At 38.4% G+C, this 15,734-nt stretch overlaps 1 pseudogene; it reads left to right on the forward strand.

Moving 5' to 3' along the window:
* The first annotated feature begins 956 nt into the window (after window positions 1–956).
* Window positions 957–1,775, forward strand: LOC148029014 (uncharacterized; annotated as a pseudogene).
* Window positions 1,776–15,734: the final 13,959 nt, after the last annotated feature.

Consider the following 15,734-nt stretch of genomic DNA (forward strand, 5'->3'; position numbering starts at 1 on the left):
GGAGCTCAAATTTGGCACTTCCCATATAGTAAAGGGTTTTATATAGCTGTTGTTAGGTTCCTCTTGGTACCCTGTATAGTAGTCAAGCATGAAACTGAGCAACCAAATTTGAATCTCAATTAGAATGGTCACATATAATACCAAAAGTACCGGCTTCAGTAATAAAATCTATGTACATGACTAGAATTGGTACTTTTTTGTGGTCGTATGCACCCAAATTGGTATTAGCACAGATTTGATGTTGTATTGTACCTTGCATAGTATCCAAGTATGTAAGATGCTCCAAATAAAAAGTGGATTTGAATAGCAAGAGTGGCATATGGTACCAAAATTACCTTATTGAGTACCAAATTGAATGTGCAATACACCGGATTTATACTTTTTTGTGTTGCACTAGTTCTGTAAAGTACCAAACTTGGTATTTCAATAGATTTGGTGCTTTATTATATCCAATATAGTACCCAAGTATGTGCACCAAATATGAAGCTAAAATAAATAGTAGGACTAACATATAGTACCAAAAGTACCTTTGCTAATACCAAATTGTATGCACGATACCAAATTTGGTGGTTTTTTGTGTTACATTGATCCTATACAATACCAAAATTGGTAATGCAACACATTTGGTCCCCGACACCTTGAATTGGATTTAGTATTCTATAATACCAAATTGGTACTATATCCCAATTTGGTAAGGATTACCAATTTGGTAAGAACAACATCATTTTAGCACTGTTCTGAATGTATGGGTTTTCATAAAAATATTTGGGCCATTTTATTGTGAAATTTTGAGCTCTAACTTGGACTGTTTTCATGTGATAGCTTGAGCTCTACAAAATATTCAAGAGTACTTATCCGACAGTGATGTTGTCACTTAGATCTTTTGAGACGCTGAACTATTATTTGTTTGGAAGTTAAAAGAGAGATATACATACTACTATGTATATCATATCTAGATGATATATTTCAAAGACGCTTTTAATCAAATATACCAAAACAAGTTTGGGCATCATGGAAAAGGTCATATATGTGCATGCTCCATTTGTTGTGCAAGGAGCAGCTCAGGCCAGTGTTTTGCAAACCAAGCATCCATATTATGCCCAAAGCCTATCGATAATGAATATCATGCAAATGAATTCTTGCTTGGAATTTTCTCTGAATGTAATTGTCATTTTGCCGAGACAAGACTACAATAGATTGTAGAGATGTGACTATGAAGGTCTTTAAGGATGTGGAAATTGGACAAGTCGGTGATAGCAGAAGTGAGATGAAGAGAAAGGATTTGGTTGTGGAAAGAATGAAAAGTTTTTTTTGTCTCTTTTTAGATAATCTCAAAAGCTTCATCAATTATAACTTCATTTTCAGGTGGCAAGCCTAATAATTCAAAAGATTGCTTGCTTAGGTTTCCTAGTAATATTGTCGTGTCTATTATTGATTTTGTAGAGAATTATTCATTTAATATGCAAAATGAGATTCAATACATTCATTGGTGGTCAATCCAAGTAACCAGATTGGTACACATCTCTTATGTGAGAAAATTAGTAGGTGTTTTTGAGAAGACACTAAATTTTTACATATCAAATGACAAGCTCCATGACACATTGTTTGTTCAACACTATTTTATTCTTTCTGACAAGTGCCTAAAACAACAAGGGCATCATTTTTATGATATTATTGGATATGGTCAAATGGTGCTACTTCTCAATTTAAGCACACATGCCTTTCTATTTCATGGCAAGGTACTATTAACTAATAGGCTTGCACATGATGCATAACTTCTTCACCTCAGGACATGGAAAAGGAGAGCATCAAGGTGCATGTGTTGTCATAAAGAGAACCCTCACTTATGAGGAGCTAAAACCAATGGTTCACCTATGAAGGGTGCAGCTAATTATGTTAATTTTCATAATGCAACATTTCAACCCACAAGAGATGTGTATAGGTGCAATGCTTAGAGAGTTTTCTTATTTGTTTCAAAGGATGATGTGCATCATAATCTATTGTGGGTCTATCAACACATTACAAACTCCCACTCACTCCATAGTGTTGCTGGATGCTCAACAAAAAATCCATGTACTATGTGCTTTCAAATGCTCTCACGATTTTGTGATCCATGTGTGAATGGGTAGTGGAGCAAATGCAAGAATAGACAACACATAGAAGAATAGAAATATGTCTCAATTATGCCATTGATAGAGATGATAGAAGCAGATAGCAATAATGAAGAAAATGTGGAGGACAAATGGAGATATGTTTTCCATGCTAATGAGTCATAATCATAACGTGGCAATTTATGAAGGAGACCCTAAAGTGTTGTGCTCCATGTTGTCCACCAAGGACACCTTAGCAATCAAGGCAACCAAGCCCAACAAGGACTTCTACCTTCCAAAATGCACAAAAATGATGTATCAGGCGCATCAAGAGCACAAAAGAGGCACAAAAGGACCTTTGGATTAACAAAATTATCAAAGATGGAAAAATAGTTTAGGGCTTGTACTATGGCTAGGTTGAAGGCAAAGTTGTTATATATACCCTATTGGATTAGACCCCTCTAGTGATAATCTACTCCCATCTTGTCTAAGCTGTACTACAGGTCCCATGCAAGTTCTCCCTAGAATCCATAACCAATTTATATTATCCAGTAAGGTATATGAGAACATATACAATAGTATGCCATATGATGATGGAAGTGACCAAGATGCAAGCATAATAGCCTTGGCCCCATTTGCCATACTTACACGTGTCCAAATATGTGATTTTCCCAAATAGAATCTTACTTTGTAGACTTCTTATATTTTAGTCTTTTTTTGCTTTCTCTTTAACAAGTAAGCATACAGTATCAAATTTGGTACAAAGAGTGATCCTAAAGCAGCTTTGGTACAAAACAATGATCCTAAACCACGGTACTAAATTTAGGTTTAGTACTAAATTTAGTACAAAGTAGTGTTCTTGAACCACAATACAAAATTTGGAACCAAATTTGTACATCATAGTACCAAATTGGATATATTGTGTACATTTCTACAACAAAATTTAGTATATCATAGTATCAAATTGGACAAAAGTATAGCTATCCAACATACTAATTACCATTTTCACATGCTACTTTATACATTACCAAATTTGGTTCAATTTTACCTAAATTGGTACACAACGATACCAAATTTGGTGCGAAATAGTGTTCCTAAATTATTACTGAAACAACAATCTGGGATAGAGATACAAATTCTAAGCATTGTACTTAGCATATGTAGAAGTTGTATGACACTACCAAATTCTCTACACTACAATACCAACTCTGGTACATCATAGTACCAAAATGTATAGAAGTACAAATGTCCAATATACTAGTTACCATTTACAAAGGTTGCTCTATATAGTACAAAATTTATTATATAATAGCACCAATTTTGTGCAAAATGGTCCCAATTTTGGTATTATACATGTTCCATAGTTGTCAATGGACCCAAAAACATAGGAATAGGTGCATGAATCCAACACAACATGAGATTCACATATCTTCTATCTAGCCATGTAACCACAATGTCATGTTGCTATGCGGATACATTGTGAAAAAACATGGAATGCATTATCATCCATCTTTCTTATTAATCTAGAGAGTCGATGTCATCTTAGTCATTAGTGCTAGTGTCCATGGTGTGGATGGTAAAAAAATACCAAATTTTTGGATAAATTTAGCCTATTTTTTATATTTTGGATGTTATTTATTGTAAATATCCTAAAAAGCTATGGAAAGTTTTAGAATAGGGTGGCATGCAAAAAGCAAGTTGCTTTTTCAACCAGTTTGAGAGATTTCATGCAAAAAAGGACTAGGGAAATCACATGGCGAAGGATCATAGTTGACAGGGGCAACAAATAGCACTCTAGACTGGGAGAAGAAGGAGTGATCTGGAATAATTCTAACTAGGTGTCCTAGTGTTCTGGGGTTTTACCCCCCTTTCGAAGTCAACGAAACAATTTGATTTGCAGTCTGAGCAGTGCAAAGAAGAAGCTAGTGTTTGATGCACGTTTTTTGTCTACAAGGGAGCTCCAGGAGATGTAATGCTTGGATATTTCTTCTAAGTAGTGCCAAACAAGGAATTTCAAGTTCTATCGATACATAGTGCTTTGATTTATTGTGCTTTGTCTTTATCTTGTGTACCTTTTGTCTATTCATTTTCTTCTCTTCTATCTCCTATTCTCTACTTCATTCTATCTCTGATCCCCAATGGATATGACATTTCAACTAGAACTCCTCCAACGTTGGTGAACCCAACGTCAAAGGTCATCAAAAGCAAAGACATGATGGGAGAACCTTAAAGCACAATTTCTAGAGATATTTTGCAGCAGTTAGTGTAGAATATGAACATGCTTATGTTGTACAACAACAACAACAAGGTGATACAAGCTTCTGCTCAAACAAAAATTGTTGTGATAAATGCTCTATTAGCAATAAAGTGTGAGATGAAGTTATTTAATGGTAGGAATGTATCTACATATTTACATATCTATACTCAAAAGATGGAGTTCTTTGGGGTTTCTCAACTTGCATGGAGCCTGTATTTGTACAAGTCACTATACATGAGCTGAAAGCTCGAGTTACTGAATTGTACATGTAGGATACTTACTAGGTAGCTTTCAAGAAGACACTAAGGGAGGAATTTTAGATTGAAGACACCAGTTTGATTACCCGCAAGAATTTACAAGAATGGGTTCTACAACCCAATAAGGATCTTGTGGCTACAAAGTTATTAAGAGAATTTGAAAGTCGATTTGAGCAATTAGATCTTGTAGACTAGCAAGCACTTGCAAGTCAAAAAATTGAATTGTTTCTACAAGTGGCAGATCCTGAGCTTCAATAGAAGCTTGATGACTTGTTAGAGGCTCATACTACAGAGACACGGCTTAAAATAGAGTGGAGTATGTTAAGGAAGTTGTTACTCCACTAGTGTAAAAGCATAGAAGAAGAGAAAGATTGCATGTATCTAGTTTGTCCACTAGTACATACAAAACAGTTGATGTATCCAGTAAGCCACCCACTTCTATCGCTAACCCTATGGCTACACTTGTTGTTCCCACTATTGGGAAAGATGTATTAGATGAATTGGTCAAAGGCGTGTGGGATCTTCAGTTTAAGGTCACAAAATTGGATAAGAAATGACAAGAGAAAAGGGCATGGGTAGCAACCCCAACACGAGGGAAAAGATGTATGTGGTGTGATAGTTTGTAGCATGAAAGGAAGGATTGTGTTTCTTATCAGGAGGCCTTGGCATGACAGCTCATCTTTTTGAAATATGACAAGATCCATGCACAAGAAACAAGATTGCCTCTTGCTTTGAATTTTGGAAAGGGAGGTATGCAAATTTTTTTGGATGAATTGGTTGTTGGAAATGCTTTTGCAGCTATACACACTACTACTTTTGGTCTATAGTTGGATAGAATGCCTGCCCAAGTGATCCGAAGGCTATAATATGGATACATGCTTTGCATGCAATTGAAAAGAGAAAAGCTATTGATAGTGAAATGTCTCATGCAAGGCAAGACATTCATGACATAACTGGCTCGGAATCACTGGTATATGCATATTTAGAAAAATGAAAAAACACAGATGTACTTGTGGAAGAGAGATGAAGATAATGCAGGGATATCTAAGAGAGTGAAAAGAAGAAGTGCGGATCCTCCTAAAGCTACAAATCAGCCACATCTCGAGCATGTTATGAAAGAGGTTTTGCAGGAGCAAAAATAGGATAGCAAGCAAGAGGGCAAGCAGTTGGGATATAAGCTACAGTCTAATATTGAGAAAGCCACAGATACCTTGAAAGATCCTATAGTGGAAGAGTCAACCATTGCATATGTAGATTTTCTTAATGCATGTGAAGAGGTTTACGAAGCTCATGTTTTACTTGATGCATGAACTCAGAGGGAGATTGATGAAGTATTGAATGTACATGATTTGTAGGATACGGTTATCATTTATGAGACAGTTTATGAGTTTGAGGATATGCCTTTAGAGGATGTTAGATGTGATGCTCCAAAAATGGAGAATGTTTTGGATGCTTCATCAAAGGCCTTCATAGGAAATTCAGATATGCTTCAAGTTATAGACTATTTCACTATTTTTGATAATGCTCAACATGTATTGGATGGAAGTGAGGCTTAGTTTATGTTTGATGTGATACACAATTGTCAATATAAGTAGATTTCCATATCTTGGACTCTCAAAGAGCAAACATGTTGCTATGTATTTGTTGATGGCTACATTGATAGTATGTATATGGAGATTCAACAACCTCTAGTATATGATATGCGCCCAAGGCCTTATGACCCTAGAGGGGGTACTAGGTAAGGCTCAAGAGTTGTACAAATGCTGAGTATTCTGATCTACGATCCAAGGGGATGCCTTCTTGTATGCATGATGAGAAACAAGTTGAAGTTATGGGTGTTTGACCAAGGTGGATGCATCGTTGGCACATACCAAAGGATGTGTAGGTTCAAAGGAGGTGGATGTCATGCTACTATGCGGACCTAGTGTGAAAAAACATGGAATGCATCATCATCTAGCTTTCTTATTGGTCTAGAGAGCCAATGTCATCTTAGTCATTAGTGCTAGTGTCCATGGTATGGATCATTCCAAAATACTATATTTTTGGATAAATTTATTCTATTTTAATATTTTGAATATTATTTCCTGTAAATATCCTAAAAGGCTATGAAAATTTCAAGAATAGGATGGCAAGCAAAAAGAAAGTTACTTTTTCAACGAATTTGGGAGATTTCATGCAAAAAAGGACTGGCAAAATTGTGCGGCAAGCGATTGCAGTTGACAAGTAGTAAACAACACTTTGAATTGGGAGAAGAAGAAGGAGTGATCCCATCATTTCTTTAGTAATGTTGGTGAGTGAAAATGAGTGTTTGAGGACATGATACTGTGTGAAGTCAAGAGGGATAACACATGCAAATATCATTTTTTTAATCTTTCTAACACTCACCCGTAGCAGGAGTCGAATTTATAAATGGAAATCCCAAGTGGTATCATGCATGATCAACACATGGTTGAGATATTTCAGTTTTGAGACATGCACCTCATGCAAGAAGAGGAGGAAATGTGTTATTGCTTCTAATTTCGAGTCCTTGAGTGGAACTTTATGTGGCAAGGGGCATGTTTGCCATCTAACAACTAAGGAGAAGCAAGGGGCAACTTGGAAAAATAGGGAAAAAAGCAAAAATGTGAGGAGTTTTTTAAAAAATAGGAAAAGAGGAGAAGAGAGGATTCGACACAAGAAAGAAAAATGAGAGAGAGAGAGAGAGAGAGAGAGAGAGAGAGAGAGAGAGAGAGAGAGAGAGAGAGAGAGAGAGAGAGAGAGAGAGAGAGAGAGAGAGAGAGAGAGAGAGAGAGAGAGAGAGAGAAGAATCTTGTAGGCTAAAGAAGGGAGAAATTCGAAGCTCAGAAGAAGAAGAAGAACAAATTGTCAAAAGAAAGAGACCATGAAGCTAAAGTTATTGGAGCTGAGGAGCAGGATGGTAGGGCTGTTGAATTGAAGTCAATGGGCTGATGCGAGTTCTCAGTTTTCAAATGATGGTAATAGGAGTCTTCTTTTTGTCTTGTTTTCTTCTATTGCTTTGTGGGGCGGCAAAGAGTTTGCATATCAGTTCTGATGTATGGATATGAGAGAAAGACAACATAGAATTTTTCTTCATCATGTTGAGAGTGATGTTTGTTAGTTGTTGCATGAGGCTTCCCATCAGCAGAGAAGAATGGAAGTAAAGGATCTCTACATCTGAAACTGGGTATATGGCAGGGAATATGTGCTATGGGCAGATGTTGAATGCATGGGTTCGAGTTAGTGGAAATATGAAAGGATTTGCAGCCAAGAAAATAATGGATCAAAGTTTGTAAAGTTTGAAGCTCCCACAACTCTTCACCAATGCAAGATTGCACTTTTGGAACAAAGAAGTTGTGTTTGTTGTATAGAGTATGCAGGAATTTAAGATTGTTGAGACTGTGCAAAGCTATTTCAGGGTAGCAAATCAAGGAATTTGACTCTAAGTTGATCTAAATAATTATAGATTGGAAAGAGAGCTACAACTTTCCTTTTTGAAGCTTGGTGATCCAAGGTCTGATTAGAAAGTTATGAACTATTTTGTGTAATGCTCCATGAGGCAATTCCTATGCTCTATGAGGAAACAAATGAATTCAGTAGCATCTATGTCACCAACTTGGTTTCCCATAAAATTCAACATGATTATCCATTGCTATATTAGTGTAAACTCTATTTTGATGTAGTAATGGAATTTCCACAACAATAAAATGCTTGTAGCAATTGAATGGGTACGAAAATTTGTCGTATAAAGCTTTGATTACCCGTGTATTTGGTTTGTATTTATGTGTGCTCTAAGGAAAGAAGAATAGAGAGGGTCCACACAACTGATTTTGAACTACTTGAAGCAATCACACTTTGTGGGAAAGTTTGATGCGTGTAGTTGCTATCCCTAAAAACAGGAGTCATGTGAATCTGAAAGCTCGTGTTGTCAGAGTCTCTACCATGGTTGTTTTAGCGTCAGATTCTCTCTAAAATTGGTAAAATATGAGCTTGAAGTTTTGAATTATTTAAGTGTTGAGTTGAAGTCTCAATGAGGAGTGAGTGATAAAAAATTCTTGATCGTGTGTTCAGTGGTGCTGTCTCATGGGTTTTGTTGAGGTGAGATCCTCGATCTTTATCCTGTGGTGTTGCCTTGGGGGTTGTTAGACGCCGACTACCCAATTCACCTACCAATGTAAGAAAAATAGGCTTGTTACCATACTCTTCGTTTATGTTCTACACAAGCTAGAGACTCTTAGCCCAAACCTCGCAATCATTCTAGGAAAACATGTCTATAAATGCAAGGTAAGAGGCTAGTTTACAATAAAATACATGCACATAGTCCATTATTAAATGGTAAGTATAGCAATATCTAGAGATAGTCCTCTCATTTTCATCAATTGAGGAAAACAAACATTCATAATCTTGCACAGATTATTCTTTGTGCAGCATAACCACAACATCACGTATGCCTTTTGCCTTAGTTGCAGGATGAACTCTTCTACATTGGTTCTAACGACACATTAGGCCCACCATGATACTTGCACACCCTGGGATTAGACCCATTTTGAGAATGGAAACTTCCAAAAAAAAATTGGATATTTTTCATAAACCTTTAATAGCACACCATTGATGTCAAGTATTACAATCTGGTCAAAACTAGCCTACACATCCTTGAAGACGGGGTATGGGTGGTCACTCATTTAGCCATTAAAGCTACCTTGCTAAAATACCCAAAGCCCAAATGTGAAAATGAAGTTACATAATTTAAAAACAGTTTTCCATATAGCAATACACAATCCTAGTTGAACTATAGAAACACCACAATTTCAAGGTTGTTACTAAGCAATATCCAAAGGACACAACACACTACCAATTTGAATGTACAGAATTTGCAACAGACTCCCTTCGCTAAACCTTATAAGAAAGAGAACATGAATTGTGATACAATATACTAAAGATAGAAGCCCGGGGGATCCAGTAGGGTTTACCATATGGTACCACGTGAGTGTAAGGGAGGGGGGTTATTTAAAGGAATGAAGGTACATTTTATAAGGTAAGGTCCCATAAATAGGGGGTAGATAAGGGGTATTTTCATATATTTCTTGCATGCAAGTGACGTCTCCTTATTACTACTAGTGAATCCCCCATGGATAGAAGGCAGTTAAAAAACTAAAAGAAAGTGCTATTGATTCATTTAAAGCATAGTAGCATGAACTACAAACTGCTCTAGATCTTACGAAGCATGCATCTTCTGACCAAGACAACCTACAAGGCGCTTCTTTGCTCTGACACAGAAAACCTCTAAGAAAGTGGTTGAATCAATGTAGTCACCTACATCTATGTCCATCTAAGAAGCCATATCCCCTATAGAGGTATCTCCCTTTTCATTTCCAGTCTCAACAATATACCTCACAATAGTCTCCCCCTTACTAGCATGTATTGCTACCCACCTTCTTAGGTTTATCTTGCTTCCTACCAACCTCCTTTCTACACCCGTTCTTTGCATCATCCTTCCCTTTCTTCATGTTCTTTGCATACTCCCTCTTCTCATCAATGGCCTTAACATCACAAGCCATGGCATCGTTAGGCTTTACATCAGTAGCATACACATTGGCAACCTTGGTAGCATCAGTCTTTACATCACTCACCTTGGGGTCAACAGTATTAGCCCTATCCTCAAGCATTATCTCATCATTAGTAGTGGCTTCCTCAATGTTGTCACTTGCACTAAAAAACTCTTCATGCAACTCTATGGTCTCGAGGACTGTCTCTCCCAGATTTTCTTTCTTTTCTGTATTGTCATGCGCATATCAATCTTAACATCTCCTTCTCCACACTTTGACCTATCCTCCAAATCATCAATGTTTGACATATCCACCATATTGTCCACACACTACAACAAGAAATCATGAAGCTCTCAACAGTATAAGGGGACTCCAAAGCCTCCCCGCAAGTAGCATAAAATCCAAGACATAGAGCATCCACAATATGAAGCCTTGGCAATAAAGTGAATGTCATTCCATTCTTCACATTTGCAACAAGCTTGTTGATAAAATTTAATTGGAGTTGGCCTTCTGCACACTGAGCCTAAAACTTTTCATAGCCTTTTTGGAAAAGTACTTCAAAGGATTAAAGATATAAACCCTAACATCTCAAGTTTCATACCTACCAATTAGACAATATAATAAGAAGTAACAATAAACACCATAAACCAGATAGTACCAAAAAGCTTTAGATACCAAAAAGTATTAAAAGTACCATAGAACAAAAAAGAAAGATAGTATCGAAAGTGTTGCGATATCGAGCTCCACTCGTGATATGCCAGGGTGACCGTTGTGCATTTATGTCACCGACGTGTCAGTTGCAGATGTGGTTGGTACACCGCCCATGAATAATAGCTAGATGACAGCTATCCTTATCTACTCTAGTTCCTGGCTCAGTTAGTATGTCACCTTAGTTAGTTGAGTTTGGTTTGAGACCCATATATAGGGTTCTTCTATTTCTATGTATGAGAGTTCCTTTTGGCTTACACAAACTAAGAAGAGGAAAACTGTTTTCAGCCTCCATCCTTGTGTGTATTCCCTCATTGTGCAAGCAAGAAAGCTACAAGTGAGACTCCTTCCTTCTCTCCCACAATCTTGACATGGTATCAGAGCCTTGTTCGTGATAAGGAGCTCAAGAAAGCAAGCCAAGCTCACGGTGTTCTGGCAAGAGGAGCAGTGTTGCTTTCATTTTCTGTTTTGGGAGCAGATCTCTGCAGGTAGCACAGCCGGAAATTGCAAGAGTGCATTGTCTCAGGTTGAGACGCCCTTCGTGGTGACCCTATTTTTTTGATTTGAGGCCATTTCGGGGCCTGTTTTGGAGGCGGAAGTTTTCTGTATGCACTCAGGAAAAGGCCCAGTTTTATGCTGTGCAACCACTGTTCTACAGGTCGGTAAAAAGTTACTGTAGAAATTGCATCGTATGCCTGTGCACAAAGACATTGGGAGTTACAGAATCATCCTTGGTTCCTGTTGATGCAAAATCGTCACTAGGAAGTGACTGTGTGGTCAAATACCACTTTCGCCAGTTTTCCAGATTTGCCCTTATGAGGGTGAAGCTGTGCTTTTTGCAATGACACAATTTTTTGCAGTGTTCAGTAATGGTGTCTGATTCTCTTTCACAGATTGTAACTGAAAAGCTTGACAAGAACAACTTCCAAGCATGGAAGTTTAGAATGACGAATTTCCTTATGGGAAAAGGATATTGGGAATTTGTTGCATGAAATGAAGAAGAACCAGTTCTTCCTGATGTTTCCAATCAACAGCAAATGCAGGCATTTAAAGCATGGCATGAGAGAGCCAGGAAAGTTATGTACTGCCTGGCTATCAGTATTTCAGACTCTATGATTGTGCATATTCAGGATGCAAATACGCCAAAGGAGGCATGGGATACTTTGTCAAAAATGTATAGCACAAATACGCAAGCCAGGAAAATGCAGCTCAAGCAAGAGTTGCATAATGTGCAAAGAGAAAGTATGAGCATCAATGACTACCACATGAAAGTGAAGAAGATTGCAGATGCACTTGCTTCCATTGGGTCGCCAGTGGAAGATGATGATTTAGTTTCTGTGACCTTGAATGGTCTAGGAAAGGATTATGCACAGTTTTGGACATCCATTTCAGTTAGTGAAAGATTTCCTGATTTTGAGGAGTTAACTGCTCTTCTAATTTCTGAGGAGCAGAGAAATGGTGGTGCATCTTCTTTAGGAGGAACTTCAAAAGAAGTTGTATTCTACTCAAATGCTGGAAGAGGTAGAGGCAGAGGTAGAGGAGGCCGATCTGGAGACCGTGGTGGAAATCAGAATATACAGCAAACTCAAGAAAACCAGTCCTATGGAGGAGGACATGGTAACTCTAGAGGCAGGGGGAGCCAAAGAGGTCGTGGTGGATGGCAAAGAGGCCAAAATGCAAACAGTAATGTTGAATGCTACTACTGTGGTAAAATGGGTCATATGGCTAAAGACTGCTATAAAAAGCAGAATGATATCATGAATGGAAAATTGCAACAAGGGAATTATGCATCTTCTAGTAGACAGGGTGATGACAGAAATGAGCATTTGTTCATGGTGCAGCACATGAATAATTCTGTGACAAGTGCAGAAGAAAGCAACGAAGTGTGGTATGTTGACCCAGGTGCATCAAACCACATGACAGGTCATGCAGAATGGATGGAGGATGCAAGGAAAATGGAAAAACCAGTATTTGTGGAGACTGGTGATGATACTGCACATCCTGTTGTGCAGATTGGAAAATTTCCTTTGTCTATGCAGGATGGGAAAAAGAAATACCTGTCCGATGTATTTCATGTCCCGAATATCACCAAGAATCTGGTTTCTGTTGGTCAAATGGTTGAGCAGGGCTTGCAGGTCAGATTTAATCCTCATTGATGCTTTGTTGAGGATATGAAAAATAAAGGTCACTTGATAGCAAAAGAAAAGAAGAAGGGCAGAATGTTTACGTTGGATGCAGACATGTCTGAATTGAGTGCAGCAATGTTTGCACATGGGACCGGTGTAGTTGCAGATATTGATATCTGGCATAAACGCATTGGTCATGTTAATGTACAACGACTTAAATCAATGCAGGCCCAAAATATTGTTGCAGGATTGCCTAAATTCAAGGTTGCAGAAATGCATAAGGTATGTGAAGCCTGTCAATTTGGAAAACAGGCAAGGAAACCATTTCCTAAACATGTTCAAGAGAGTGAAAAGCCATTGGAATTAATCCACTCTGATGTGTGGACTACTAAAGCTGCATCTCTTGGAGGCTGTCATTATTTTGTCACTTTTATTGATAACTATAGCAGAAAAGTTTGGGTGTATTTTATGAAAAAGAAAAGTGAAGTTTTTGGGCATTTCAAAACTCTTAAAGCTATGGTTGAAAAAGAAACAGGCCTACAAATAAAATGCCTAAGGTCAGATGGAGGGGGAGAGTACCTCTCAAATGAGTTTGCAAGGTTCCTGCGGGAGCATGGCATAAAGCAGAAATATTCATGCAGTCATATCCCACAACAAAATGGAATTGCAGAAAGAAAAAACAGGCATATTGGAGAGGTATCTCGTGCCATGCTCAACGAAAAAGACTTGCCAGATTTTTACTGGGCTGAAGCAGTTGCTACGACAGTCTATATAATGAACAAGACTCCCACTGCAGCAATGCATGGGATGACTCCAGAGGAGAGGTATACTGGTAGGAAACCAGATATTTCTCATTTGAAAATTTTTGGTTGCATTGCCTATGTACATGTGCCAGATGAGTTGAGATCCAAGTTGGATCCAAAAGCTGAGAAGTGCATCTTTATTGGTTACTCTCTGCAGCAAAAAGGGTATAGATGCTATAACCCTTCTACTCGTAAGTTTACAGTGAGCAGAGATGTTGTTTTTGATGAGATGAGTAGCTGGTATAAACCAGTAAATGTGATTGATGATGTAGATGCACAAAATGGTAATGCTGCACAGAATTCACAGCAGCAGTCACAAAATATTAGTGGACCTGGAGCGTCCTCTAGCAGTGGTTCATATTCTTCGCCATGGACAGGCAGATTGTGATCAGGAGAATCTTCTCAAAGCAATGCAGATAGTGGTATGCAGGTATCACGAAAAGGAAAAGAGAAGGTTGATCAGCCCATGTTTGATGTGAATGCAGGTCACTCTTATGTGGATGGTGAATCCAGTGGCTCAGGATAGAGCATTGATGATGAGTTGGGTATTTCTTCTATTGTTACACCTGGAGTAAGGAAGACCAGGGATGTTTTGAGAGCACTTGGGAGTGAACCTACTTTGCGCAGGTCTACGAGAGCTATGTATCCTATGGATAGGCTGAAATATGATGGATTTACATCCATTCACTATGCATATATGGACAAAGTGATACAGGAACTAGAACCCACTTCTTTTGAGCAAGCCATGGGAAAAGAAAAATGGGAGAAAGCCATGGATGAAGAAATGGATGCCTTGGAAGCAAATGCTACATGGGAATTGGTACCTTTGCCTAAAGGTAAGAATGCAATTGGCTGTAAGTGGGTTTATAAGGTGAAGCACAATGCAGATGGTTTTGTGAACAAATACAAGGCAAGATTAGTAGTCAAGGGGTATGCACAAACATATGGCATTGATTATGAAGAAAGATTCAATCCGGTTGCAAGGATGGCAACCGTAAGAGCAGTCATTGCTATGGCTGCATCAAAGGGATGGTCTTTACATCAGATGGATGTAAAGAATGCCTTCTTGCATGGTGATTTGCAAGAAGAGGTCTATATGGAGCAGCCACTAGGTTATGTGCATGCTGTTCATCCTGAGTTTGTTTGCAGGTTGAGGAAAGCCTTGTATGGCTTGAAGCAAGCACCTAGAGCATGGTCTGACAAGATAGGACAGTATCTTGTCACTATTGGCTTTCAGATTTCCAAGGCAGATTTCTCACTTTATGTGAGAAAAACAGAGAAAGGTATTATGCTACTTGTCATTTATGTTGATGATTTGATTATGAGAGGTGACAGTGACGAAGATATCCTTCATGTGAAAATGCTATTGAAGCAGAAGTTTGAGATGAAGGATTTGGGAGAACTGCATTATTTCTTGGGCATTGAGGTGATTAGATCACCAAGTGGGATACAACTCTTGCAGAGGCAATATGGATTGGACATGCTGTCCAAATATGGGATGACAGGCTGCAAGCCTATTTCAGTTCCTTTGGAGCAGAATGTAAAGCTGAGCGCAGATACAGGTGAGCTTCTGGAAGACCCTACTATGTGCAGACGCATAGTAGGAAGCTTGATTTATATGACTATTACCAGGCCAGATTTGAGCTATGCTGTTGGATTGGTAAGTCAGTTTATGCAGGCTCCAAGGAAACCGCATTTGGATGCGGCTAGACGCATACTCATGTATGTGAAGTCCACATTGCAGTATGGACTATTTTATGAGACTGGGGTTCAGATACAGTTGCATGGATACACTGATGCTGATTGGGCTGGTAGTATCTATGATAGACGATCTACCAGTGGATATGTGTTCTCTTTTGGGAGTGCTGCAGTCACTTGGAGCAGCAAGAAACAGCCTACAGTTGCCTTGTCGAGCACAGAGGCTGAGTACAGGGGTGCAGCAATGGCTGC

The sequence above is a fragment of the Lygodium microphyllum genome, chromosome 11 (genome assembly GCF_053477565.2).
Source record: "Lygodium microphyllum isolate KBCC chromosome 11, Lygodium_microphyllum_v1.1.10, whole genome shotgun sequence".
In the NCBI taxonomy this organism is placed as follows: domain Eukaryota; kingdom Viridiplantae; phylum Streptophyta; class Polypodiopsida; order Schizaeales; family Lygodiaceae; genus Lygodium; species Lygodium microphyllum.